Source organism: Pantherophis guttatus, chromosome 12 (genome assembly GCF_059756535.1).
Source record: "Pantherophis guttatus breed Tessera chromosome 12, ASM5975653v1, whole genome shotgun sequence".
In the NCBI taxonomy this organism is placed as follows: Eukaryota; Metazoa; Chordata; class Lepidosauria; order Squamata; family Colubridae; genus Pantherophis; species Pantherophis guttatus.
In genome coordinates this window covers 12,882,624-12,908,942 of record NC_142074.1, presented here as the reverse complement: position 1 = coordinate 12,908,942, position 26,319 = coordinate 12,882,624, and the positions used below count along the sequence as shown (strand labels likewise).

At 42.0% G+C, this 26,319-nt stretch overlaps 1 long non-coding RNA gene across 1 annotated transcript; it reads right to left on the bottom strand.

Moving 5' to 3' along the window:
* Nucleotides 1-9,430: 9,430 nt before the first annotated feature.
* On the bottom strand, nucleotides 9,431-22,559 carry LOC148112221 (uncharacterized). The gene is made up of 3 exons (XR_015729712.1): nucleotides 22,222-22,559; nucleotides 10,241-10,376; nucleotides 9,431-9,500 (listed from the first exon to the last, which is right to left on the bottom strand). It is a non-coding gene; the product is annotated as an uncharacterized LOC148112221 (long non-coding RNA).
* Nucleotides 22,560-26,319: the final 3,760 nt, after the last annotated feature.

Here is a 26,319-nt window from a genome sequence, read left to right as displayed (position 1 = left end):
CTGTTATTCTGTTAACTCTCCTTGCTTCAGCCTCCCTCCCTCTTTCGCTCTGATCCCTATTCCTGGTTCTTACCAGATCCCAATACAGATGGCTGCCGTATTGCGACAGAAGCAAAAACACTACATTAATGTTTAAAGGGATTAAAAAATCCTCTCGGAAGCAGTGGCATATGCTAGCAGTTAATTGTAGCACTGGAAGCTTCCCCGTTGTTTTAAAACATGGTCTCATTTTACATTCTTTTCTTCGGAGTGGCAAAGAAATGTCAAATGTATTGGTATAAGTCTGGATTGCTGTTTGGCAAAAGAAAAGCTGTAACGACAACATGGGGTTGTTACTGTTGTTAATGGTGAAGAGTGTTGGGGGTTTTTTTGTTGTTGTTTTTTTTTGTGTGTGTGTGGTTTTTTTTAATTCCTTAACAAGTTTTAGTCTCCAAATATTGTTTTGCAAGGGTGCCAATGTTGGCCGTGTGCTGATCAAACAGCCCAGATCTCATTTGTATTCATAGCTTTGAGTTTTGGAAGAGATGTTCAGCTGTCTGGTGGCATTGTTTCATGTTCTTCTGATTAGGGTTGACACTTAAAATGTTTGCACGTTGGATCACCCAGGCCAGGTGAGTCCTTGCAGGGTGACTGATGGTGGCATAGTTTTTCTATCTTAGTCCCTTCAGTTAATTCTTGAATTAATTACTGCCTACCTGTGAAAGTTGGACCATAAGGAAGGCTGAGCGCCAAAGAATTGAGGCCTTTGAATTATGGTGCTGGAGAAGACTCCTGCGAGTCCCTTGGACTGCAAGGCGATCCAACCGGTCAGTCCTAGAGGAGATCAACCCTGATTGCTCTTTAGAAGGCCAGATCCTGAAGATGAAACTCAAATACTTTGACCATCTAATGAGAAGGACAGACTCACTGGAGAAGAGCATCATGCTTGGAACAATTGAGGGCAAAAGAAGAAGGGGACAGCAGAGAAGGAGGTGGCTGGATGGAGTCACTGAAGCAGTAGGTGGTGGTGGGTTCCTCCTGGTTTGGCCCGGTTCGGCCGAGCCGGTAGCTGTGACGATATGACGTCACCGAACTGGTTCTCTTTGTTTCGGAGCTGGGCCCTCCCGCCAGCCCCCACATTATTCTTACCTTTTATTTAGCCCCGCCTCCAATCTATTTGCTGCCTCCCAAGTCCCAGCTGATTGGCTAGAAGGAAAAAAACTGTTTAAATTCTTGCCGCGGGGCTTCAAAGGGCTGCCTTACAGCTGATCAGTGTTAAAAGGCAGTGTGGTGGGAGACCAGTGCGCTCCAAAAACAAATGGGTAGACCGGTACAGCTCTGTAAGCAGTTAAAAGCCTGGTAGACCAGTACCTCTGCTAAATCCTAAAGAATTGTCACATGACCATCAAGCCATGCCCACAAAATAAGCCACGCCCACAGAACCGGTAGTAAAAAAATTTAGAACCCACCCCTGGCAGTAGGCATGAATTTAACTGGACTCCAGAGGATGTTAGAGGACAGGAAGGCCTGGAGGAATGTTGTCCATGGGGTCGCAATGGGTCAGACATGACTTTGCAACTAACAACAACGAAGTCCATAACAAACCTTGTTGTCTTCTCTATCCTCCATCCCCACCCAGAATCAATCTATTGAAACGTTGCATTTCTTGTTTGCGTGCATTCTTGCATATTTGCCATCACAGACCGGTCTGTAGTGGTTGGGTGCTCCTGAATTCCAGTAAGTGTGGTTTCAGGAGCTGTAGACTCCCAAAGAAAAGTGGTCCAAGATCCCGCATGGCCCATAGGTCATTCTTCAGTGCTGGGAGTGCTAATCTTGCAGGCTTAGCCTTCAACTCTCACTGACTAGGAGCCCTGGTGGCACAGTAGTTACAATGCGGTATTGCAGGCTAATTCTGTCCACAGTCTGGAGTTCGATCCTGACCGGCTCAAGGATGACTCATGTCCATGGGATTGTGATGGGTTGGAGACGACTTTTCAACTAACAACAACAACAACCTATCTGAGCAAGGTAAAAAGAGCCTGGTGGCGCAGCAGACTAATAGCCTGTTATTAACATTCAGCTGCCTGAAATTACTGCAAGTTTGAATCTCCCCAGGCTCAAGGTTGACTCAGCCCTCCATCCTTTCTAAGGTAGGTAAATTGAGGACCCAGTTTGTGGGGACAATAAGCTGACTTTGTATAAATATACAAAAGTATGAAGGCTATTGCTTAATGCATTGTAAGCCGCCCTGAGTCTCTGGAGAAGGGCGGCATATAAATCAAATTTTAAAAAAGAAAGAAAGAAAGAAAGAAAGGATATCAGGCCTAGCAACCAAACACAGGTTAATCTGCTCTGTTGCATTCCCTATATAGCTACTTGTGGTTGTGAAAATTGGACCTTAAATAACAAATGGGAAGAGAATCGACTCCTTTGAGCTGAGGCGATGGAGGAGGCTCCTGCATATTCCTCAGACAGCGAAGGTGACTAACAAGCAAGTACTGGAGCACATGACAGCAGAGATGTCACTAGAAGGCAAAATCACGAAAGTGTGTCTCACTTACTTAAAGCAATTATGTTTCGAAGAGTTAGCAGTAAAAGGAAACCAGGCTGTCAAGGAACATGGTGGCTGGACACCATCAAAGCTGACACTAGCCGGAGCATAGAAAAACTCAAAGAAGCCATGTAAGATTGGAAGATGTGGAGAGACCTGGCCCATAGAATTACCAAGAGTCAGACATGACTGAATGGACATCATCATTATCATCATCATCATCATCATCATCATCATCATCATCATCATCATCTATCCGAAGCCCATCAAGTGATTCTTGAAATAGTTTCTGGAACCATCTCTCAACCTTGCCAATTTCCAGGTGTGTGAACTTCCACAACCAGCCTGGCCATGGATGAGAATTCTGGAAGTTGAACGTTACATACCTCAAATTGGCCAAGATTAGGAAACATTGTTCTATCCAAACATAAGCCCCAAATGTTGGAAGTGTAGATGTCACCAAGGTACCTTCTTTCACATGTGGTGGTCCTGTCCTGAAGCGATGAGGTATTGGAGAAAAATTCAAAATTGGCTACAAGAATCAACCAATGAAAAAATTGAATTGATACCTGCCTGAAACATTTCTCGTGGGAATACTAAAGACGAAAACCGGGGGGGGGGGGGAATGATATTTAATCATACATATACTCACTGCAGCAAGAATAGCCTATGCCCAATATTGGAAAGGAAAGGACACCCCAGAGGAACATATTATTCAGAAGGTTCTAGAATGTGCCGAAATGAACAAGTTAACGTTAGAATTAAATGAGAAAGAAGACTCAGAATATTATATGGTGTGGGATGATTGGTACAGGTGGATTGATAATAGAATAAAGAATAGATAAAAGTTAATATAAATTTTAAGATGCATATGTATATTACGTTATATTACAATGAAATGTCAAAGAAGAATCAATCTAACCTGTGTAGAAAAATAACACTGCCTGACTGTATTGTAATGTGTTATAATAAATTTCAATAAAAAAAATTTTTAAAAAAGGAAACATTGTTCTAGAGCTCAAATGCTACTTTCAGCTTTTGTCCGTGATCTCTAGATATTTTTTTCTTGACTAGGTTTTGGCTGATTTTTGCAATTAACATTAAATTGGATAGAAGGCATACTGAAATGAGAGAAGGGTGGTAGAACATAGGAGATCAACTCGGGGGGTAAGAAAACTGATTTGGTGGCTTTTTATATATATAAATGTCTCCATACACTGGGAATGCCGTTCTGAGTAACCTTGGTGCTCTCTGAGCTTGATTGTTTTCTTGCAGATTTTTCATTACCTAAACTAGGTACCATCACCAGTGCTAAGTGTTTATGGAGATTCTCAGTCATCCAGATCCTGGTTGTCCCAAAGGTGTTTTTTTCAAGAGGCAACTGGACTTTCTGGTTTTTCTCTGAAGACGTTTCGCTTCTCCTCCAAGAAGCTCCTTCAGCTCTGAAGAAGCTTCTTGGATGAGAAGTGAAACGTCTTCAAAGAAAAACCAGAAAGTCCAGTTGCCTCTTGAAAAAAAAACACCTTTGGGATGATCATCAGTGCTAGTTTGGGTAATGAAATGTCTGTGAGAAAATAACCAAATTTAGAGAGCACTAAGGACCCCTCACATCAACCTCACATCAAGTAGTAACTGTGAGAGGGATCTTGGACTCCTAGTGGACAACCATTTAAATACGAGCCAGCCGTGTGCAGCAGCTGCCAAAAAAGCCAACACAGTTCTGGGCTGCATGAACAGAGGGATAGAATCAAGATCATGTGAAGTGTTAATACCACTTTATAATGCTTTGGTAAGGCCACACTTGGAATATTGCATTCAGTTTTGGACACCACGATGTAAAAAAGATGTTGAGACTCTAGAAAGAGTGCAGAGAAGAGCAACCAAGATGATGAGGGGACTGGAGGCTAAAACATATGAAGAACGGTTGCAGGAACTAGATATGTCAAATTTAATGAAAAGAAGGACTAGGGGAGACATGATAGCAGTCTTCCAATATCTCAGGGGCTGCCACAAAGAAGAGGCAGTCATGCTATTCTCAAAGCACCTGAGGGCAGGACAAGAAGCAATGGGTGGAAACTAATCAAGGCGAGAAGCAACTTAGAACTAAGGAGAAATTTCCCGACAGTGAGAACAATCAACCAATGGAAGAGAAGTTGCCTCCAGAAGTTGTGAATGCTCCAACACTGGACGTTTTTAAGAAGTTGTTGGATAACCATTTGTTTGCAGTGGTGTAGTGTTTCCTGCCTAAACAGGGGGTTGGACTAGAAGACCTCCAAGATCCCTTCCAACTCTGTTATTCTATTCTACTCAATCCTGAGCTACAAATATTCTTCTTTATTAATGACTTTTTGATTTGACAACAGCTTCTGTCCTTTCTTCACCAGTATACATTGCTGGCATGGACCAACGGTTCCATTATTTGAAATGAAAAAAATCTGTAATAATCAAGAGTGGAAGATTAGAAACCTGTCTTTTGTTTTCACAGACAATGTCCGTACCATCCAATTCAGCAACGACTTGAATAAAAAGAATGCATCACCTCCTTCTAAGAGAGACGCCACCTCACTCGCATTATCTAACAGCAACCTTAACTCTGTAGGACAACGTTATTATTCCTTATTTTGCACATAGGAGGAACGGAGGCTGAAAAGAGAACAGTCTGCTTACAGCTACCTGCTGAGAAGCAAAATTTGAGCCAGGAAGTTCTCAGCTCAGTTTTTTAGCTGCTAGGCTATACCAGCTGGCTTGGTATTGTGAGGCTCAAAAAAAGAAAAAAAAATTAACATAAGATGCTTATGAGATTCATGGACTAGTCTCTGTTGGGGATTGCAAAGATTGAAGATGATGAGCCTTGGTCAAAGGCCAGCTCTGCATCATGTTGTACCCTACCCTACACAAATTCTTCCGTTCCCATCATCGTTCTGATCTATTTTGGAGAACACGAGAGTGTAGCCCTTTAATTTCCTTATATATTCAATGCTCAACGTGGTATCATTGTATAGCACATGAGGGATGTTAAATTACGTAGCTATTATGCAGTTATTGTCTAGATCTTTCCTACTGACCCCTTCCCTTATTTCCTGCTTTTATGCTACCACCAAAGGAGAAACAATCCCTAAAATATAGCATTTGTTCTTTGCAAAGGAACATCAGATAGCCATCCCTAAACCGTCCATCTCCAATGAGAAAATCTGGAGACTGACAGGTTGAAGGAGGACACAGTACAATCTCTAATGAAAACCCTGAGATTTCTTTCCTTTCCCATTTGAGCATTATCCAAACTAAAATGGAATTTTGCCTCCGACTGTCAGCCAGCAATGTCAAAAAGGATTTTACAAAGCCAGAAGGGAAGAGTGTTACTAAGCAGATGTCAGTTCAAAATAAAATACCAAATACGTCTGGCTTCATTTACATTGATGGATATGAACAGCATTAAAATGTTGGGTATTTATCATTTTAAAACGTAGGGTAGATTCATAAGCCAATGGCTTTCATAACAGTCAATCAAAACAAGAGTGGCGGCACCACTTCCCATTCAAGGTTCCATGGAATGACATCATTTTGATTCAAGAACTGGAAAAGAAGTTGCTTTCAATCATTTCTCCAAAGACGGTGACCCTTTCGGTGATATTCTCAAGAATGGAATATAGTATTCTTTTTTTTTACTTATCTTAATTACAAGGTTGAACCTGCATGGATGTGTGCGGTTTCACTTAACAGTCGTATTTCCAATGGTCAATCGCTTTGGTGACTTCTCCAATTTTGATTCAATTCCAAGGGAAATATCAGACGCAACCTGTTCCGTATAAATCCACTCGCTTAAGGGGTTCTGTGCACAGCACAAGAGTTTGACCCATTGTCTTCTGGGATCTTCTCCATTTGCTTTTAACAGAAGAACAAGAACAGCTCCGATTCTTATGAACGGAAGACCAATGGCTCATACACCAGCTATTCAGATACAGGAGAATGAAAGTTAAGCTGAGCGAAGCAAACCTATAATCCATGCAGATAGGATAGGATAGGATAGGATAGGATAGGATGGGATGGGATGGGATGGGATGGGATGGGATGGGATGGGATGGGATGGGATGGGATGGGATGGGATGGGATGGGATGGGATGGGATGGGATGGGATAGGAGTGTTGGAAGGGACCTTGGAGGTCTTCTAGTCAAACTAGGAAACCCTACACCATTTCAGACAAATGGTTATCCAATCTCTTCTTAAAAACTTCCAGTGTTGGAGCATCTACAACTTCTGGAGGCAAGTTGTTCTACTGATTAATTGTTCTAACTGTCAAGAAAACCTTGATTTTCTTGAACATTGTTAAGGATTTGAGAAGGTTGACAAAGGAACGAATGAAAACACAGACATAGACAATCAGAGATGCAGGGTGAGTCCCCTGGCAATTGATTTCTTCAGCGAGAACATTGTCCAAGGTGCCTGGGGAGGGCGAAAAAGGGGCCTACCTGGTCCACCGTGCCATCATGTACCAAAAGAGGAGGGACCACGGGAGGGGAGGTTGTGTGCACATGCACAGGGGCAGGGCACATAGAATTATGGATGTGGGCACACACGTGAGTGACCCCCCCCCCGTGCTCCTTCCGCTTTTGGCACTCGATGGCAAAAAGGTTAGCCATCACTGGCATAGGGTCTCCTGCTTGAGCAGGCTGTTGGACTGGAAAACCACCAAGTTCCCTTCCAAGGAGCCTTGGTGGCACAGTGGACTAAAGTGCACTTTAAGTAGCACTTAGCTGCCAGCTGCCTGCAATTACTGCAAGTTCAAATCTCACCAGGCTCCTCCTCCTCCTCCTCCTCCTCCTCCTCCTCCTCTTCTTCTTCCTCCTCCTCCTCCTCTTCTCCTTCCCCTCCTCCTCCTCCTCCTTTTCTTCCTCCTCTCCTTTTCTCCTCTTCCTCCTTCTCCTCCTCCTCCTTCTCCTCCTTCTCCTCCTCCTCTCCTTTTCTCCTTTTCTTTCTCCTACTCCTCCTCCTCTCCTCCTCCTCCTCCTCCTCCTCTTCTCCTCTTCCTCTCCTTTTCTCCTCTTCCTCACTTTCAGTGTTAAGGGAGATACAAATTCTGGCTCTTGCTTTTCTGGCAGCCTCCACCATTCTTAATTGATGCTATTATAAGTGCATCACCAAGAGCCTTGGTGGCGCAGCAGACTAAAGTGCTGTTAACTAGCACCAGCTGCCTGCAATTACTGCAAGTTCGAATCTCACCAGGCTCAAGGTTGACTCAGCCTTCCATCCTTTCGAGGTAGGTAAAATGAGGATCCGGATTATGGGGGCTGACAACTGACTTTGTATAAAAAAGAACACCGCTTGTGGGGGGGCAAAAGCCCTACTAAGCAGGTATATACAAAAGGATGAAGGCTATTGCTTAACGCATTGTAAGCCACCTTGAGTCTCCGGAGAAGGGCGGCATATAAATCGAACCAATAAATAAATAAATAAATATTTGATGCTGTCTCTCCATCTTTGTTATTCTATGTTCTAATTAACTTGCTGCACATGACTATGAAGATTCTTAATCATCAGAGGGGGCATGTTTATCCCAAAGACGTTTTTTTCCAAAGGCAACTTGGACTTTCTTGGTTTTTTTTTTTCCCTTTGAAAATGTTTTGCTTCTCATCCAAGAAGCTTCTCCCGTTCTGTACACGAGGCTGAGAAATATCTCGGAACAGAAGACACAGAACTTGGAAATATCTTTCCAAGATATTTCCCCCAGATTAGCATTCAGGATGCCTTCCTGGCGTCTGTGTAGTTCTTTCTTCCTTAGTCTTGCCCAACGGCATGGGGCACGACACTGATCAATGGCCTTCTTCAAGAAGAAAAATTAAATATCGCAGCAGGCCATTATGCTGAGTAAAGCGACAATGAAGCTGTCCTTTGAGTCCACAACTCATCACGCCCAGACCAGTCATTTAAATACATCACTCAGTTGCAATTTGGTGGGTTCCAATTGGTGGTCTATTTTTATCCCCTTTTACAGAAATGATTACTGTACAGGTAGTCCTTGACTTAAAGGTAAAGGTAAACGTTCCCCTCGCACACACGGGCTAGTCGTTCCCGACTCTAGGGGGCGGCGCTCATCTCCGTTTCAAAGCTGAAGAGCCAGCGCTGTCCGAAGACGTCTCCGTGGTTGTGTGGCCGGCATGACTCAACGCCAAAGGCGCATGGAACGCCGTTACCTTCCCACCAAAGGTTCTCCTTGCATTTTTCTCCTTGCATTTTTTACGTGCTTTCGAATTGCTACTGTGTTTCCCCAAAAATAAGACCCTGTCTTAAATTTTTTTGAACCCTGAAATAAGCGCTTGGCCTTATTGCCATGCACTCAAAAGTCCGATTGGGCTTATTATCAGGGGATGTCTTATTTTGGGGGAAACAAGGTAGGTTGTCCTTGACTTGCAACAGTTCATTTAATCACCATTCAAAGTTACAATGGCATTGAAAAAAGTGACTTATATGACAGCTTTTCACAATTATACCCTTTGCAACATCCCCATGATCATGTGATCAAAATTCAGACGCTTGCCAACTGACTCATATTTATGACGGTTGCAGTATCTCGGGGGGGGGGGTCACATGATCCCCTTTTGTGACCTTCTGACAAGCCAAGTCACCGGGGAAGCCAGATTCACTTAACAATTGGGTTACTAACTTATCCACAGCAGTGATTCACTTAACAACGGTGGCAAGAAACATTATGAAACGGGGGCAAAAGTCACTCAACAAATGTCTGATTTAGCAACAGAAATGTTGGGCTCAATTGTGGTCATCAAGTCGAGCACTACCTGTATTTCTGTTGTTTTCGTTTTGGGCTTCAGGGTTTCACGTTTAAGTCACATATTTTGTAAATATGTTCAGGATTAAGGGTTGAAAGGATGTTCGGGTACTCACATGACAGAGGAACGTGCCCAAATTAGATCTTTGCCATCAGGGATCCAGAACAATTGTGAAGCAGCTGTAACGCTGCAATCGAGACACATAAAAAGCAGACAAAATGTAGAGTTAGAGTTGTTAATACCTAATACCTGTAATGGGTATTGTGGTACTATTGTTCTGCCCCTCGGCTCTAAGATACGGATAGGTATTGTTATGGCCTGTTGGCCACCGGCCCCTCCAGCAACCAAATCAGAGAAGGAGGAGGTGTGGGAGTCAGGGTCAGCATCAAGGCGACCTGAGAGGTCCGAGGGGGAAGAGGGAATGGAGCTGGCACAGAGAGAGAAAAACGGAGGCGGAGCCTGGGCCGTCCGTCAGCCCTCAGATGGAGAGTCAACAACCCCCAGGTCTGGAGGTGGCTGATGAGGAAGAGGAGGAACAGCTGGGTCCAGTGCCTGACATGCAGATGCACAGAAGGCAGAGGAGAGGAGAGCAGTGGAAATCTATGGGCTGATCCTTGGGATGGAAAAGCCACCACTGCTAGCGATAATCTGGAGATAAAAGGCAGGGGGTGGAGATGAATAGATTTGGCAGAAGCTATTCATCTCCCTGCCAGACTGACTTGTTAGCCTGCGGTGAGAGAGAAACTTTTTACCGGGGCTGCTGACGCTCCTCATAAAGGAATCTTTGAGTTCACATCCGAGGGTTTGTCATGTTTGGGGAGCCGGGTCAGAACAGGTATTAAATATTTTAATCCAGCTGGTCCTTGACTTACCACCATTTCTTTCGTGTCCATTTGAAGTCACAACAAACTGAGAAAAGTGACTTACGATTAGTCCTCGCATTTCTGTCTGTCACAGCATCCCCGTGGTCAAAATTGGGAAGCGTGGCCACCGGCGTGTCTTTACGAGGGTTGCAGCCTCCGAAGGTCATGTGATTGCCGATTGCAAGCTTCCCAGCCGGTTTCTGATGAGCAAAATCAAAGGGAGAAACCTGATTCCCTTAAACAACCATGAAGTTCGCTTAACAAGGATGGCAGAAACGGTCATAAAATCAGATAGGACTCACTTAACAACCGCTTTGTTTATCAATGGAAATTCTGGTCCCAATTGCCATCCTAGGTCAAGGACGACCTGTGTTAAGAATGACCGGAAATCTCCTCTGTCAGGTGTAACGTGATATTCTGAATATTGAATTCTGCCCTGATGTCATCTCTGTTCCAACCCGTGTCGCAGCTTTGAAGGACTTGAAGAAGCCACACAAAATTCCCAGCAGAGACAGTTGCGGGCTACGAGCAAGCGAGGTGTCCGTGACCATTTTTATTGCATTGTCTTTGGGTTCTGGGAGAAAGATGCTGCAGCCAAATGACTGCTAATGGGATGGGTGCATTCCATCCATCCGTCACCCAGCTCTGTCCTATAGATGGCAGCACGATTCTGGTCTACGTAGGCAGCAGCTCCTGAAGGTGAGAGAACTTAACTTTGGAGAAAGACAGTCCTGTGCCTGATAATATAAATATCATGGCTTTATTTTAGGGAAGGTCATACATACAGCTAAATTCTCTCTCGCTCTCTCTCCTATCTATCTATCTATCTATCTATCTATCTATCTATCTATCTATCTATCTATCTATCATCTATCTCTGTATCTTTTTCTTTCTTTCTATCATCTATCTTCTACCTACCTACCTACCTACCTACCTACCTACCTACCTACCTACCTACCGTATCTATCTATCTATCTGTCTGTCTGTCTGTCTGTCTGTCTGTCTGTCTGTCTATCATCTATCTACTGTATCTATCTACTGTATCTATCTATCTATCTATCTATCTATCTATCTATCTATCTATCTATCTATCTATCTATCTATCATCTATCTACCATATCTATCTACTGTATGTATGTATCTATCTATCATCTATTTATCTATCTTTTTCTTTCTTTTTCTTTCTTGCTTGCTTGGTATCATCTATCTACAGTATCTATCTATCTATCTATCTATCTATCTATCTATCTATCTATCTATCTATCATATCTATCTACTGTATGTATGTATCTATCTATCATCTATTTATCTATCTTTTTCTTTCTTTTTCTTTCTTGCTTGCTTGGTATCATCTATCTACAGTATCTATCTATCTATCTATCTATCTATCTATCTATCTATCTATCTATCTATCTTTTATCATTCATCTCTATCAATCACCTATCTTTTGCCTAGCTAGTTAACTAGCTATCATGTATCTAGCTACCATCCATCAATCATATCTATCTATCTATCTATCTATCTATCTATCTATCTATCTATCTATCTATCTATCTATCTATCATCTCTGTAAGTTTTCATTGGATAAAGCACACCTTTAAGAAACAGCAATATTTTGGGCACCTCCTGGTGTGATTTTCTGCTAAATTATTAAGTGGAAATATCTATCTCTCCATTCAAATCCATATTCACATCCATAATCCCCATCTGTCTAGATCTCCATTCCAACTTTCATGCGTTCTCATGACAACACCCTGCAGTACCTGCTCAAACTCAAGAGCCGTTTTTAATTTTATTGCTTTTCTTTACAATCTAAGGTCAGCAATAATTTTAATTTTGACAGCCCGAGGTCTTCTTTGAAGTCAGCTCCAGGTTTGGAGAACCATATGGATGCAACCCTCCTGATTTTTTCACTTTCTAAGAGTAAAATAATCTTAGCAAGTCACTTACAATAAAGTGAAAAATTGAGGCTGGGATTTTCTAAGGCCTGTCACCTCAGCGTTATTCAGTCCCATGGCAACTAGATTTGGTACAAAAAACATAAAAGCTTGCAACTCCATTTGTGGTTTTGATAGTGGAGGTGGTAAGTCAACCATCTTATTTTTAGAGGCCCAGACCCATACAATAACACTTTGTTGTTGTTAGTCGTGTCCAACCCATTGCAACCCCATGGACAATGTTCCTCCAGGCCTTCCTGTCCTCTACCATCCTCTGGAGTCCATTTAAGCTCATGCCTACTGCTTCAGTGACTCCATCCAGCCACCTCATTCTCTGTCGTCCCCTTCTTCTTTTGCCCTCAATCTTTTCCAGCATTTAGGCTCTTCTCCAGTGAGTCCTTCCTTCTCATTAGGTGGCCAAAGTATTTGAGTTTCATCTTCAGGATTTGGCCTTCTAAAGAGCAGTCAGGGTTGATCTCTTCTAGGACCAACCAGTTTGATCGCCTTGCAGTCCAAGGGACTCGCAGGAGTCTTCTCCATCACCAGAGTTCAAAGGCCTCCATTCTTTGGCACTCAGCCTTCCCTATAGTCCAACTTTCACAGCCATCCATTGCAACCCAACACTAATAACACTACACTGGTGTATAACTCGACTTCCATTCCTTTTTTTAGGCTGTTTAAAATGTAATGGCTTCATTATCAGCTCTAAACGGAGAAGGAAAATCAAAAGGATTGGCTCACAAAACCTTTTTTTTTTTCTCTCCTCAAAAGGAAACTTTCATTGCTTCTTCAGGCAATAGTGTTAATATACCACTTGTGGTTTTTGAACTCGGCTTTAAGAGCTCACTTTAAAAACCAAGGCGGGTGAAAACCGCCTTGTTGGCCAAAGCAGATGTGTTTTGCAAGGGCCATTTCAAAACCTTTAGCAGAAGGACCTGCTGGCTAATTTAGCTTCTTTGATCAAGAAAGCATCTGTTGGAAGATTACAGAAATCCTTTTCCTTTGAGCTAAACATCTGCTATGTTATAGCTGACAGTTCTTCACAATTGCTTCTGAACCTTGCTTAATGTACAGAGAGAGAGAGAGAGAGGGAGAGAAAGAAAAACCACGAAATAAGAATACCTAGTGGGACTGGCTCAGACTGTGAGATTCCTTCACATCGCTGCTTGATCTGGAGATATTTATTGGACCCATTATCACGTCTCCAAATTTTCTTTACTTGCTTGGTTTTAGGAGGTTTTAGAGGAAGCACAGGGACGCGGTGGCTCAGTGGCTAAGACGCTGAGCTTGTCGATCGAAAGGTTGGCAGTTCAGCAGTTTGAATTCCTGGCACCGCGTAACGGGGTGAGCTCCCGTTACTTGTCCCAGCTTCTGCCAACCTAGCAGTTCGAAAGCAGGTAAAAAATGCAAGTAGAAAAATAGGGACCATCTTTGATGGGAAGGTAACAGCGTTCCGTGCGCCTTTGGCATTTAGTCATGCCGGCCACATGACCACGGAGACGTCTTCGGATAGCGCTGGCTCTTTGGCTTTGAAACAGAGATGAGCTCTGCCCCCTAGAGTCGGGAACGACCAGCACATATGTGCGAGGGGAACCTTTACCTTTACCTTAGAGGAAGCACAAAAACCAAGGCGATATCTGGAGGAAGAGGCTGTTTAAAGTTGATCTTGGCCAGGATGGGTGCCAGGTAGCTTTGCCAGACATTACTATACAGGTAGTCCTCGAGTTACGATCACAATTGAGCCCAAAATTTATGTTGCTAAGTGAGACATTTGTTAAGTAGGTTTTGCTCCATTTTATGATCTTCCTTGCCACGATAATTAAGTGAACCACTGCAGCTGTTAAGTTAGTAACACAATTGTTTTTTTAAAAACATTTTTTATTAAGTTATAGGGTACTATAAAATACAAAAATAAAGAGAAGAGCAGTGGGGGGGGCGGAAGGGAGAAGTGAAGTGAGGAAAGATAGGGGGTAAAAAAAAAGAAAAAGAAGCACTGACTTCTGATTCTCTCTATTACAGTAAAATAAGGCATTAACATCATAAGGCATTACAATGCATTAAGCAATAGCCTTTATACTTTTGTATATTTTATACAAAGTCAGCTTATTGCCCCCACAAACTGGGTCCTCATTTTACCTACCTTAGAAAGGATGGAAGGCTGAGTCAACCTTGAGCCTGGGGAGATGAGAACATGCAATAATTGCAGACAGCTGAATGTTAATAACAGCTTTTAGTCTGTTGAGCTATCCAGGCTCAACAAGGAGTGTGACAAGGAGTGGCTGGGAGGGGAGGGGCCGGTGAGGAGCCTCTCGATGTGAGTGATGTCGAGTTGGCCACGCCCACACAGTCACATGACCTCCCCCCAACACGCCACGCCCACAGAATTTTTTTTAATTTCACCCCTGCACCTAACCCCTTGGGATTTCCACTCCCAGAATTCCCCAGATCATCTTCACATTGCAAAGAATTGTAGGAATTCTCTGACTCCGTTCATTAGGAAGACACCCCAATTGGGGATCTAATGAGTACCTGAAGCTCAAAAAAATAATGTTGAACTTCTGAAAAAGCAGAATGGTTGAGACATTAAAATAGAGATAACAAACGACCTGGGCAATTTTCTCCCTTATTTGGGCACCCCAACTATAATAACGGCTTAAACATTTCTCAGTGTCTTTTTGTTCAACATCTACTTCCGCCCATCTACGTATTGATTGGTAGGAAAGACCAAGGGGGAATTTCACCTCATTAATCATGTCTCATAACAGGGAACGTGACACATGCAAACACACAGAGTGTGAGAGAAGGGGGGGCAGGAGAGGGGGGGGGAAGCTATGCTCTACAGCAATCACAACCAAGCCTTGGTGGTGCAGCGGACTAAAGTGCTGTTAAGTAGCACTTAGCTGCCAGCTGCCTGCAATTACTGCGAGTTCAAATCTCACCAGGCTAAAGGTTGATTCAGCCTTCCATCTTTCCAAGGTAGGTAAAATGAGGACTTGGATTGTGGAGGCAATAAACTGACTTTGTATAAAAAAAGAACACCGCTTGGGGGGTGGGCAAAAGCCCTACTAAGCAGGTATATACAAAAAGTATGAAGGCTGTTGCTTAACGCATTGTAAGCCGCCCTGAGTCTCCGGAGAAGGGCAGCATATAAATCGAACCAATAAATAAATAAATAAATAAATAAATAAATAAATAAATAAATAAATAAATAAATCACCCAATGTCTGGTAAGAACAACTAAATGCACATGCCCAAAATATATTCGTGCTCATTAAACCCTATCTGATTTTTAAATAACGTTATCAGAAATTATCAGCTATTTTCACACAATGCATATAATCATATAATGCATATAATGTTAAGGCCGCACTTGGAATGCTGCATTCAGTTTTGGTCACCACGATGTAAAAAAAAAAAAAATGTGGAGACTCTAGAAAAAGTGCAGAGAAGAGCAACAAAAATGATTAGGGGACTGGAGGTCAAAACATACCAAGAACGGTTGCAGGAACTGGGCATGGCTAGTCTAGTGAAGGGAAGGACCAGGGGAGACATGATAGCAGTCTTCCCATATCTCAGGGGTTGCCACAAAGAAGAGGGAGTCAAACTATTCTCCAAAGCACCTGAGGGCAGGACAAGAAGCAACAGGTGGAAACTAATCGAGGAGAGAAACAACGTAGAACTAGGAGAAATTTCCTGACAGTGAGAACAATTGATCAGTGGAACAACTTGCCTCCAGAAATTGAGAATGCTCCAACACTGGAAGTTTTTAAGAAGATGTTGGATAACCATTTGTCTGAAATGGTGTGGAGTTTCCTGCCTAAGCAGGAGGTTGGACTAGAAGACCTCCAAGGTCCCTTCCAATCTGTTATTCTATTCTATTCTATTCTATTCTATTCTATTCTATTCTATTCTATTCTATTCTATTCTATTCTATTCTATTCTATTCTACTCTACTCTACTCTACTCTACTCTACTCTACTCTACTCTACTCTACTCTATTCTATTCTATTCTATTTACTCTACTCTACCCTACCCTACCCTACCCTACCCTATCCTACCCTACCCTACCCTACCCTACCCTACCCTACCCTACCCTACCCTAATTTGTTCCTGTTCCTGTTCCTGTTCCTATTCCTATTCAGAAATTGATTTTAAAAAATCCTGAGATATGACATTGCAAAAATGAAACTAACTATAACCGGCTTATGACCGAACCCCAAAAGGGTGCTTACAAATTAGCTGCCAAATTTCTCATTTATATCTTATGCATTCAAGCTATATGAGAAGACCTAGGTGAGGTCCGATACACAAGTACAAGTATAAAAATCCGTTTCAAGCCATGTTTTTGTTGTTGTTGTTGATTTAAGTTCATAGATAAATTTTCTAGGAGAAATTGAACAGAGGTGCAATATGGCTTATCATATAATGCCTTCTCATTGTGTATGATGTTCTAGCTTTCATTTTGGTTTTGTGATGGACCAAAGTTTGTCAGCCCTAATTTTTATGAAGATGACAATTGAATGGGCCATCTGGTAAGAATTAATTTATGCCTTCTTACATTTTAAACAACCTGGCTATTTTTACTCCTTTCATCCTCTCCAAGGGAGAGAAACGTAATGAAGCATGAGTTGGAAGAGGGCCACGCCTCAGCTGGAAAATGTCAAATCCTATCACACAGCCACGCAAAACATAAATCATCACTGGATCTATTTTTCCCCCTAAGATGCAGAAGTACCAGAGAAATAGGTATGGCTACTAAAATGTAGGACCTCCTGCCCAAAGGCAGCAAAAGAGGAATCAAAGTAGAAGGGATTGCCTTATTCTCCAAAGCACCAGAGGGCAGGAAAAGAAGTAATGGGTGGAAGATTATCAAAGAGAGATCCAACCTAAAATTAAGGAGAAATTTCCTGACAGGGAGACAATTAATCAGTGGAACCAGGAGTGAAATCCAGCAGGTTCTGACAGGTTCTGGAGAACCTGTAGCAGAAATTTTGAGCAGTTCAGAGAACTGGTAGTGGAAATTTTGAGTAGTTTGGAGAACCAGCAAATGCCACCTCTGGCTGAGCCCAGAGTGGGGTGGGAATGGGGATTTTGCAGTATCCTTCCCCTGCCACGCCCATAGAATCGGTAGTAAAAAAAATTGGATTTCATCACTGAGTGGAACGGTTTCCCTTCAGAAGTTGTGGGTGCTCCTTCACTGAAGGTTTTTAAGAAGAGATTGGACAACCATTTGACCGGGATGGTATCAGATCTCGGGCCCTGAGCAGGGGGTGGGAGTAGAAGACCTCCAATGATGCCTATCAGTTCAGGAATAAGAAGAGACATTATAAGTACCAACAGGAATTTTAAGTCAAGACCAAAATCCTTTGTTGATTGTCTCACAAAAGGCTTTTCGTGCTTTAGGAATTACCACAAAAGTAAACATCTATCTGTTAGAAAAATCTGTTTATATAAAGCACCACACAGAGCAAACAAAGAGTACAGTCACCATGTGCTTTACTGCTCAACAATATAACAGAATTCCTAACAGTTTATGAGCCCAGAGACTGCATCCAAGCATGAAATAGCAGCATAAACAGCCCAGCAACAGCAAATGAGAGGAACATACAGCAACACTATCATATAGATATCCACTGAATTTTTGACAATGACAAGATGCCACAAAGAACATTCCTCGATTTTTATTGAAAGCCACTTGCTCAAATCTTTTATTTAATGCTGTGTTGTAATCTATCCTGCAGTTTCTCACAAGAGTTATTTCTACTATGAAAGAAGCTTTGCTTTTTATTCTTTATTCTAAGGATGCTTGAGAATTTCTTACACATTTCTCTCGGTGGATGTTTGAGCTTTCCACGTTTGAAAGGTGTTACTGTTGACATGGGTACCTTCTGGGACATGGCTTTCCATTCACTCTGAAGACTCCTTAGATGTCACTTAACTTGAAGATGTATGCAAATAGAAATTGGGGCTGCTCGAATCCCATTTTAGATTGAATTGAAAATGGAAACAACAAGGGAATGGAAAAGGAGAGAGGAGTCGAGAGAAGGAAGGAGGGGAGTAGGGAGGCAAAGGAAAAGAAAGGGAAAAGGAGAGGGAAGGAAAGGGAAAGAAGAGTAGGAGAGGGTATGAAAGGGAGGAAGAAGAGAGGAGAGGGGAAAGAGGAGAGGAAGTAGAAAAGGGAAGGAGAGGAGGAATGAGGAAAGTAGAAAGAGATAGAAGAAGAAGGGAAGAGGAAATGGGAAGGTTGTGTTAAAATAAAAGAAGAAAATGGTAAAAGTGCAAAACCAAACAATTAACTAACAAGTGGAAGTTAAAAGATAAAATGAATGAATGATGATTAATGATGGATAAAAGACTGTACGTTTATATATGTTGATGAAAAATAAAAATAAAAACTTTTATTAAAGTAAAAAAAAAAAGATGTCACTTAACTCAAAAGCCCCAGGAGATAAATTCTTCTTGTCAATTTCCCTGGGAACTGGGGGAATATCTATGGAGATTCTCAGTCATCCAGGTCATCGTTGTCCCAAAGGTGCTTTTTTCAAGAGGCAACTGGACTTCCTTTGTTTTTCCTTGAAGACGTTTCGCTTCTCATCCAAGAAGTTTCTTCTGACTGAACGGGAATGGAAGGATTTATATTTCTTACAGTTATCTGGTCATAAACTGCCAAAGAGATGCTGATTCAATTCTACAGAGGAACTATTGAGTCTGTCATCTGCACCTCCATAACTGTCTGGTTTGGCTCTGCAACCCAACAAGACAAACTCAGACTTCAATAGATAATTAGAACTGCAGAAAAAACAATTGCTACCAACCTGCCTTCCATGGAGGACCTATATACTGCAGGAGTCAAAACGAGGGCTGTGAAAATATCTACAGACCCTTCACATCCTGGACATAAATTGTTTCAACTTCTACCCTCAAAAAGACGCTATAGAGCACTGCACACCAGAACAACTAGACATAAGGACAGTTTTTTCCCGAATGCCATCACTCTGCTAAACAAATAATTCCCTCAACACTGTCAAACTATTTACTAAGACTGTATTACTATTATTCTTCTCTTCCTTACTAGTAGTCTTCCCAATTATTACTATAACCATGTTGCTTGTATCTTTCAATTATATTGTTTTTATTTGTTTCCTAGTACGATTTGATAGCTTATTAGTAACCTTGACTATCACTAAGTGTTGCATCTTTTTATTCTTGATGAATGTATTTTATTCTCCTTATGTACACTGAGAGCATATACACCAAAGACAAATTCCTTGTGTGTCCAATCACACTTGGCCAATAAAGAATTCTATTCTATTCTATTCTATTCTATTCTATTCTATTCTATTCTATTCTATTCTATTCTATTCTATTCTATTCTATTCTATTCTATTCTACTCTACTCTACTCTACTCTACTCTACTCTACTCTACTCTACTCTACTCTACTCTACTCGTACTCTTTCTGAGTGATGACTGCAAGAAATATAAATCCCTCCATCCCCAAATTTCCTCAAGAAACTTCTTGGATGAGAAGTGAAAGTCTAAGTTGCCTCTTGAGAAAGCACCTTTGGGAGCGTCTCACATGTGAGGAGCCAGAAAATTCTCTTGGCTGTTAGAAAGTTGACTATTGCATTAAGGATAGGATATTAAGACACGATACAGCCCTTGGCTATCCCATCCTTAAGTAGCTGCAAAGCACTACCTTCCATCTACAAGATTATCTACCCCTTCGATAGAAATTTCAAAAGCAAATTACTACCATCCAATTCAAGGAGAATCGGTCCAAAAAAAAAAAGAGAGAGAGAGAGAGAGAGAGAAGATTGGGAAATCATTTCTTCACTTAGTTTAGTTATACTCAAACTGACTTAGTTCTCTCGGTGGCTTATTGACCAGAGTCATTCTTTTCTTCAACATTTTTTAATATAAATGAAATCAAATGTTGATAATGTAAAAGCTGTATTAAATCGGCAGCCACCATTGCTTCTTGAGATATTGGTCGTCGTGCATTAATTATGTTTATGGGATTCAATTAACGGCAAATCTGCTTAGGATGGCAACTTTGGCTTGCTTAAGACAACGGGCAAATCTCCTTATGAACTGGAGATATTCTTTTTTCCTCTATAAGCAGACAATATTGAATACAGCAGACCTGACATCGAATCTAAGTTGATCACATAGTCAAGGAGAATTACTCTGAGCCGTGCGCACACCAGGGATCGTTGTACATTGAATTTCTCAGTGTAATATGGTATAAATCTTCATGAGAGGCTCAACTTTTATTGGATGCGCAAAAGGTACTTTTTCTCTCTCCCCCACCCTTATTAAATGCAAGAGATAGTCTCCAGGGATGCCAACTCTTCTAAAACATCTCTATCAATTTTTCTTTCCCTGACGATGAGCTCCAGAAGGCTGATGGGTACAGTCTGGTAAATCACTCCCTCTTGTTTTTCAAATGTAAAATAAATTACTGGTCTCCTGGCCTGAACTTCACGTAGCTCTCCCTCTCTAGAAATTAATACATTTTCATTTGCTCCGTTCCGATGCATTAGCCTCCCAAATTGTTCCAAAGGAAAGTTAACTTTCCTGCCGGATCGTCAGGATAGTAACATGGCTTCTGCTTAGCTCAGTTTATAATCATAATCATAAGTTTATTTTGTCAAGCATAAATAAGATAACAGGTAAAAGTATAAACATAATTTGAATACATGAAAAGAGTAAGAGTAAAAAGGAATATTAGGACAGTACGGTAGGCACGCTGGTGTACTTATGCATGCCCCTTACAGACCTCTTAGGAATGGGGTGAGGTCAACAGTAGACAGTTTAAGGTTAAAGTTTTGGGGGTTTGGGGAAGAAACCACAGAGTCAGGTAGTGCATTCCAGGCATTGACCACTCTGTTACTGAAGTCATATTTTCTGCAATCGAGTTTGGAACGGTTTACCTTGAGTTTGTATCTATTATTTGCTCGTGTATTGTTGTGGTTATAAAAATAACCACAACAATACAAAAAAAGTAAAAAAAAAAATGAATTCCACCATTGGTGTGAAACCTCCTTGGAACTGCTGAAAGGACTGTGTTGTAAACAGGAGAGAGGTGGTGTCGTAAATCTCTAAGCAGCCTCAATGACTCTCTAAGGACCCTATGACTGCAAGGAATATAAATCCTTCCATCCTCCGCCACTTTGTCAGAACTGAAGAAGCTTCTTGGATGAGAAGCGAAACGTCTTCAAGCAAATACAAAGTCCAGTTGCCTTTTGAAGGAAAAAAAAAGCACTTTAGTCTCCTTTAGTCTGCCTTTTCTTATATCATTTGTTAATTTGGCATTGTAGCATGGAGATTTTTTTTTAAAAAAAAACAACAACCTCAAATGAAGCCTAAAAGATCATTTGGGCTTCCTCATTTTAAGGAGTTATTTTAGAAGAAATGAAATATTGAGCAGAACAGAATTCAGTTTTCCCTTTTAACAAACCAATGCTCAGAATAATGAACAGAGAAATGGGCTTTGCTTGACCTCATCCTTCCTATTGCTAGAGAAGACCATCCTTCATCCGTTCTAATCAGTGGTAGGATTCAACCATGTAACAAACCAGTTCGCTGAGCACGTACGCGCAGCGTATTGGAAAACAGCTCTAAAACTTACCGGTGTAACAACTAGTTCACTGCACACATGCGCCAAACATGTTTAAAAACAGCTCTAAAACTTACCTTCTACTGCAGCCCTGGTGAGCAATCCCCTCTGCCGCGCCTATCAGCTGGGCTTCAAACAAAGGAAATATAGGTCGGGTGGGTGGTCCCAGCTGATCGTTGGAGACAGAGGTGGGTTTCGGCAGGTTCTGACCAGTTCTGGAGAACCAGTAGAGGAAATTTTGAGTAGTCCGGAGAATCGGTAAATACCACTTCTGATTGGCCCCGCCCACATCTATTCTCTGCCTCCCGAGTCCCAGCTGATTGGAAGGAAATGGGGATTTTGCAGTATCCTTCCCCTGGAGTGGGTTGGGAATGGAGATTTTACAGTCTCCTTCCCTTGCCATGCCCACCAAGCTACACCCACCAAGCCATGCCACACCCACCAAACCACACCCACAGAACAGGTAGTAAAAAATTTTGAAACCCACCACTGGTTGGAGAGAACCAGGTCACTCTCAGCTGATCGTTGGAGCTAACAGTTCATCTGAACCGATACGAACCGGCTGAATCCCATATCGCTGGTTCTAATTTAGATCATGTTCTTCTAAACAGCTGCCAAATATCAAATGCTTGAGAAGACTCCCACTGTTCTAACTCATTATCAACTCTGAAGCAAACCTGGCTGGGGCCATTTTGGAGGCTTTAGGGTTACCACAGTGTGAAGATGGATTAGGGAGGGGGGAACGTAGTTAGATGGAGGTTTGTAGCCAAAACAAAATAGTTTCCTGTGGGAACCAAGGACATTCCAACAGCTGGAGAGAGGAGGAGCACAGTATCCAAGCAACCATCCAGCACCTTGATTGGACAATGTGACTGATTGTTTGGGGAAAGGCGGAACTTTCACTGTTTAATCTGATGAAAACCACAGGAATTTTCAGAGTCAGTTTTCACCAGCTTGTGCCAACATGATATCTCCAATAAAATTGTTCTTTGAGAAACTTGCCTGCCTCAGAGTCCCTGACACTCATACTGGGGAAAAAAAACACAAAACTATGGCAACTTCTTAGGAACTCATCTTGAGTTCTTGCAGGGATGCAAAATGCAGTAAGAGAAAAATAACCAATTATTTTTTAAAAAAGAATGAAAGTAAATCAGCATTTAGCCACTGAATGATGAAACATGCATGACCGCAATGGATAAATAAGAAGACTGGGCTATTTTAATAGGATTCAAGTGAAAATATTGGGTCCCACCGGAATTGGGTTACAGTTCCCCAAGTGTGCATTTTGCCAGGTGAAAAGCGAAGTTTGGGAATACATTTATGGCCTGATTGCTGTTTGGGTTTCCCCTCCCTACCTGGATCCGTAGAACTGCAGCGTGGAGGCAGGTGACAGGTAAAATCTATAACCACTCTAGTTTCTCCAATAAATTATCCTACATATGCCACTGTGGGTAAACAAAGTGGGATGAAGCTAAAGGTTCCACCTGGTTTGAAGTCACCTATCTTTTATAACCTTGACACCGCCGGAATAACAAAACTGGGAAATGTATAATGAATGCACACAAATCTGTCGGCTTGTAAGAACAGAGGGTCTCTCCTATTTCTTGTCTCCTCCCTTTGCTTTTTTTCATTTTTTTTTTTTTAAAGCTGTTGCCTGGGAAATTTTAGATAGGGAAAAGGTTTGGGGCATTGTGTTGCAAATAATAAGGGGGCAAATTCAGAATAACAGAGTTGGAAGGAATCTTGGAGGTCTTCTAGTCCAACCCCTTACTCAAGCAGCAAACCCTATACCCATTTCAGACAAGTGGTTACACCGTCTTGTCTTAAAAGCCTCCAGTGATAGAGCACCCACAGTTTCTGGAGGCCAATTCCATCCTGACATTCTCCTTCTTTCTCTCCACAATAATTCAGGGATAATCAAAACTGGAACTGGGCATGGCTAGTCCAGTGAAGAGAAGGACCAGGGGAGGCATGATAGCGGTCTTCCAATATTTGAGGGGCTGCCACAGAGAGGAGGGGGTCAAGCTATTTTCCAAAGCACCTGAAGGCCAGACAAGGAATAATGGATGGGAACTGACCAAGGAGAGATTCAACCTAGAAATAAGGAGGAACTTTCTGACAGTGAGAACAATCAACCCGTGGAACAGAAGTTGCCTTCGGAAGTTGTGGGAGCTTCATCACTGGAAGCTTTCAAGAAGGGACTGGGCTGCCATTTGTCAGAAATGGTGTAGGGCAGTGATGGCTAACCTTTTTGCCATCGCATGCCAAAAGCGGGGGGAAGCGGGGGGTCACGTGCATGTGTGCCCACACCCATAATTCTATGTGCCCTGCCCTCTCGCGCATGCACGCACAACCCCCCGCGCTCCCCCCATTTTTGGCATGCAATGGCACAGTGGGCCCAGTAGGCCCATTTTTTACCCTCCCCAGGCTCCAGAGCTTTTCTAGGAGCCCGGGAAGGGCAAAAACGGCCTTACCCACAGCCCTGGAGGCCCTCCGGAAATCGGAAATGGCTCATTTGCCGACTTCCGGTGGGACCGGAAGGCCCGTTTTTTGCTCTCCCCAGGCTCCAGCCCCCTTCTAGGGGAGGGCAAAAACGGTCTTCCCCACCCCCCGGAGGCCTTCCGGAGGCCAAAAACAGCTTGTTTTCGTGCTTCTGGTGGGCTCAGAAGGCCCAAAAATCAGCTGGCCTGCATGCGCATGCATGGCGGAGCTGAGCTCACATGCCCACAGATATGGCTCCGCCTGCCACCTGTGGCACGCGTGCCATAGGTTCACCATCATGGGTGTAGGGTCTCCTGCTTAAGTGGGGGCTGGACTAGATGACCAATAAGGTCCCTTCCAACTCTGTTGATCTGGAAGGAAATCTGTAACAGAACCTTCTCCATCAACACCCTAATTCAGTGCCATTGCCAACCACTAAGCCCAAAAGCAGCATGGAGTGGAATCTGAAAAGACATTCTCAAGCTTGTAGATAAAAGCAGAAAACTGTAACCCAAGTTTTGCATGGAAGATTTTGGAAGAGGATTTCTAATTCTGATATTAAATATCTACCTATCTAAGGGGACAGTATTTGTCGACACACAGCGGTGCGGTGCACAGCTACTGTCTCCAAATCTGCTTGCTATAAAATTTCCCTGCTGTGTTGGTATTTAATTAAACAAAAAGAAAAAAGAAAAACAAAGCACCTTCATGTTTGCTAATCACATTGATAGTATCCATAGTCGGACAGAGATATAATGCAGTTTTGTCTTGCGGTTATTCCACATCCCAAATAGTTATGTATTAATAATCAATTAAATATTTAGCTGTTGCTGAATTTATCTCCTCCCTCCCCAGTAAATGTTGATTTTTATTTACTAGTCTTTCATATCATTAACCACCAAAATCTCTTGGTAGTTTTTTTTTTTTTAAATGCAGTTTAAAGCAAAATACAGTATGTGTGTATGTACCGCAGATGTAGTTAAGTACTGTACAGAATTCATATTAATTAAAATACAGTATTCCGGGCTGTAATTACAAATCCATTGGTCAAATTCATTAGAAAACATCAATATATTTTCTCCGCACAAAATCGGAATATCCAAAAGCTGACAAACGGATACTTTATTTCAATCACTGATCAATAACAGTACATTCAATAAAACAAACAACAGAAAACAATCCCCTAACAACAAGAACCATTGGTAACTATTTGTGGGCGAAGCTTACACACAATATTCCAAAATTTGCTCCTTTTAGAGAAATAAATTTATCTTGTTTAACAATGCAAATAAAAGTTACTGAAATCCCTTGGAAAGTTACATAAAATAGGGGTAGCAAATCTTCCTGTAGAATTACCCTGTTTCCCCCAAAATAAGACATCCTGTGATAATAAACCCAATTGGGCTTTTGAGCACATGGCAATAAGGCCAAGAACCATTTCAGGGTTCAAAAAAAATATAAGACAGGGTCTTATTTTCGGGGAAACACAGTAGCAATACAGAAAAACCAGAGATGTGGCTTCTTGGTATCCATATCAAAGGGGCAGTTGGGGTTTTCCTTTATTTTGCTTGCGGGACAGCTATGGGGAGAGCTAAAGATAAGATTCTCCTAAATTTGGGAGCTTCCATGAGTTTGCAACCGCTAGTAAATGCAGCCTCTGCTTACCCTAAAACCTGACATCTGAAATCTTAAGCAGAAGATTATCTGAACATATTAATGGCCTGCGGTCTTGATGGCTCTAAATTTAGTGAAATTTATGTTCAACTGAAATAGAGGCGCTTCAGAAGTGCAATAGATTTGTTGGGCCCATTGCCCTGCAAACATTTTAGGAGAATAGATAAGGGATCTAAATGATATTCCATTCCCGTGAAGCTACTCAACCTTCCAGCAAAATGTTCTAATAATTTATAGAACTGCATTTCTTAACTTGTGTCCCTTTCCTTCTCTCTCTCTCTCTCTCTCTCTGTCTCTGAACCCAAGGGCCCTACCCTTTTAATATAGTAAAGAGAGTGAAACGTTAAACCTTCCCCACTTCTTAAAACATGTGTCACTGACATATACAGTAAATATGCTCCCAGGTCTTATGGGGTTATTTATAAGCTGT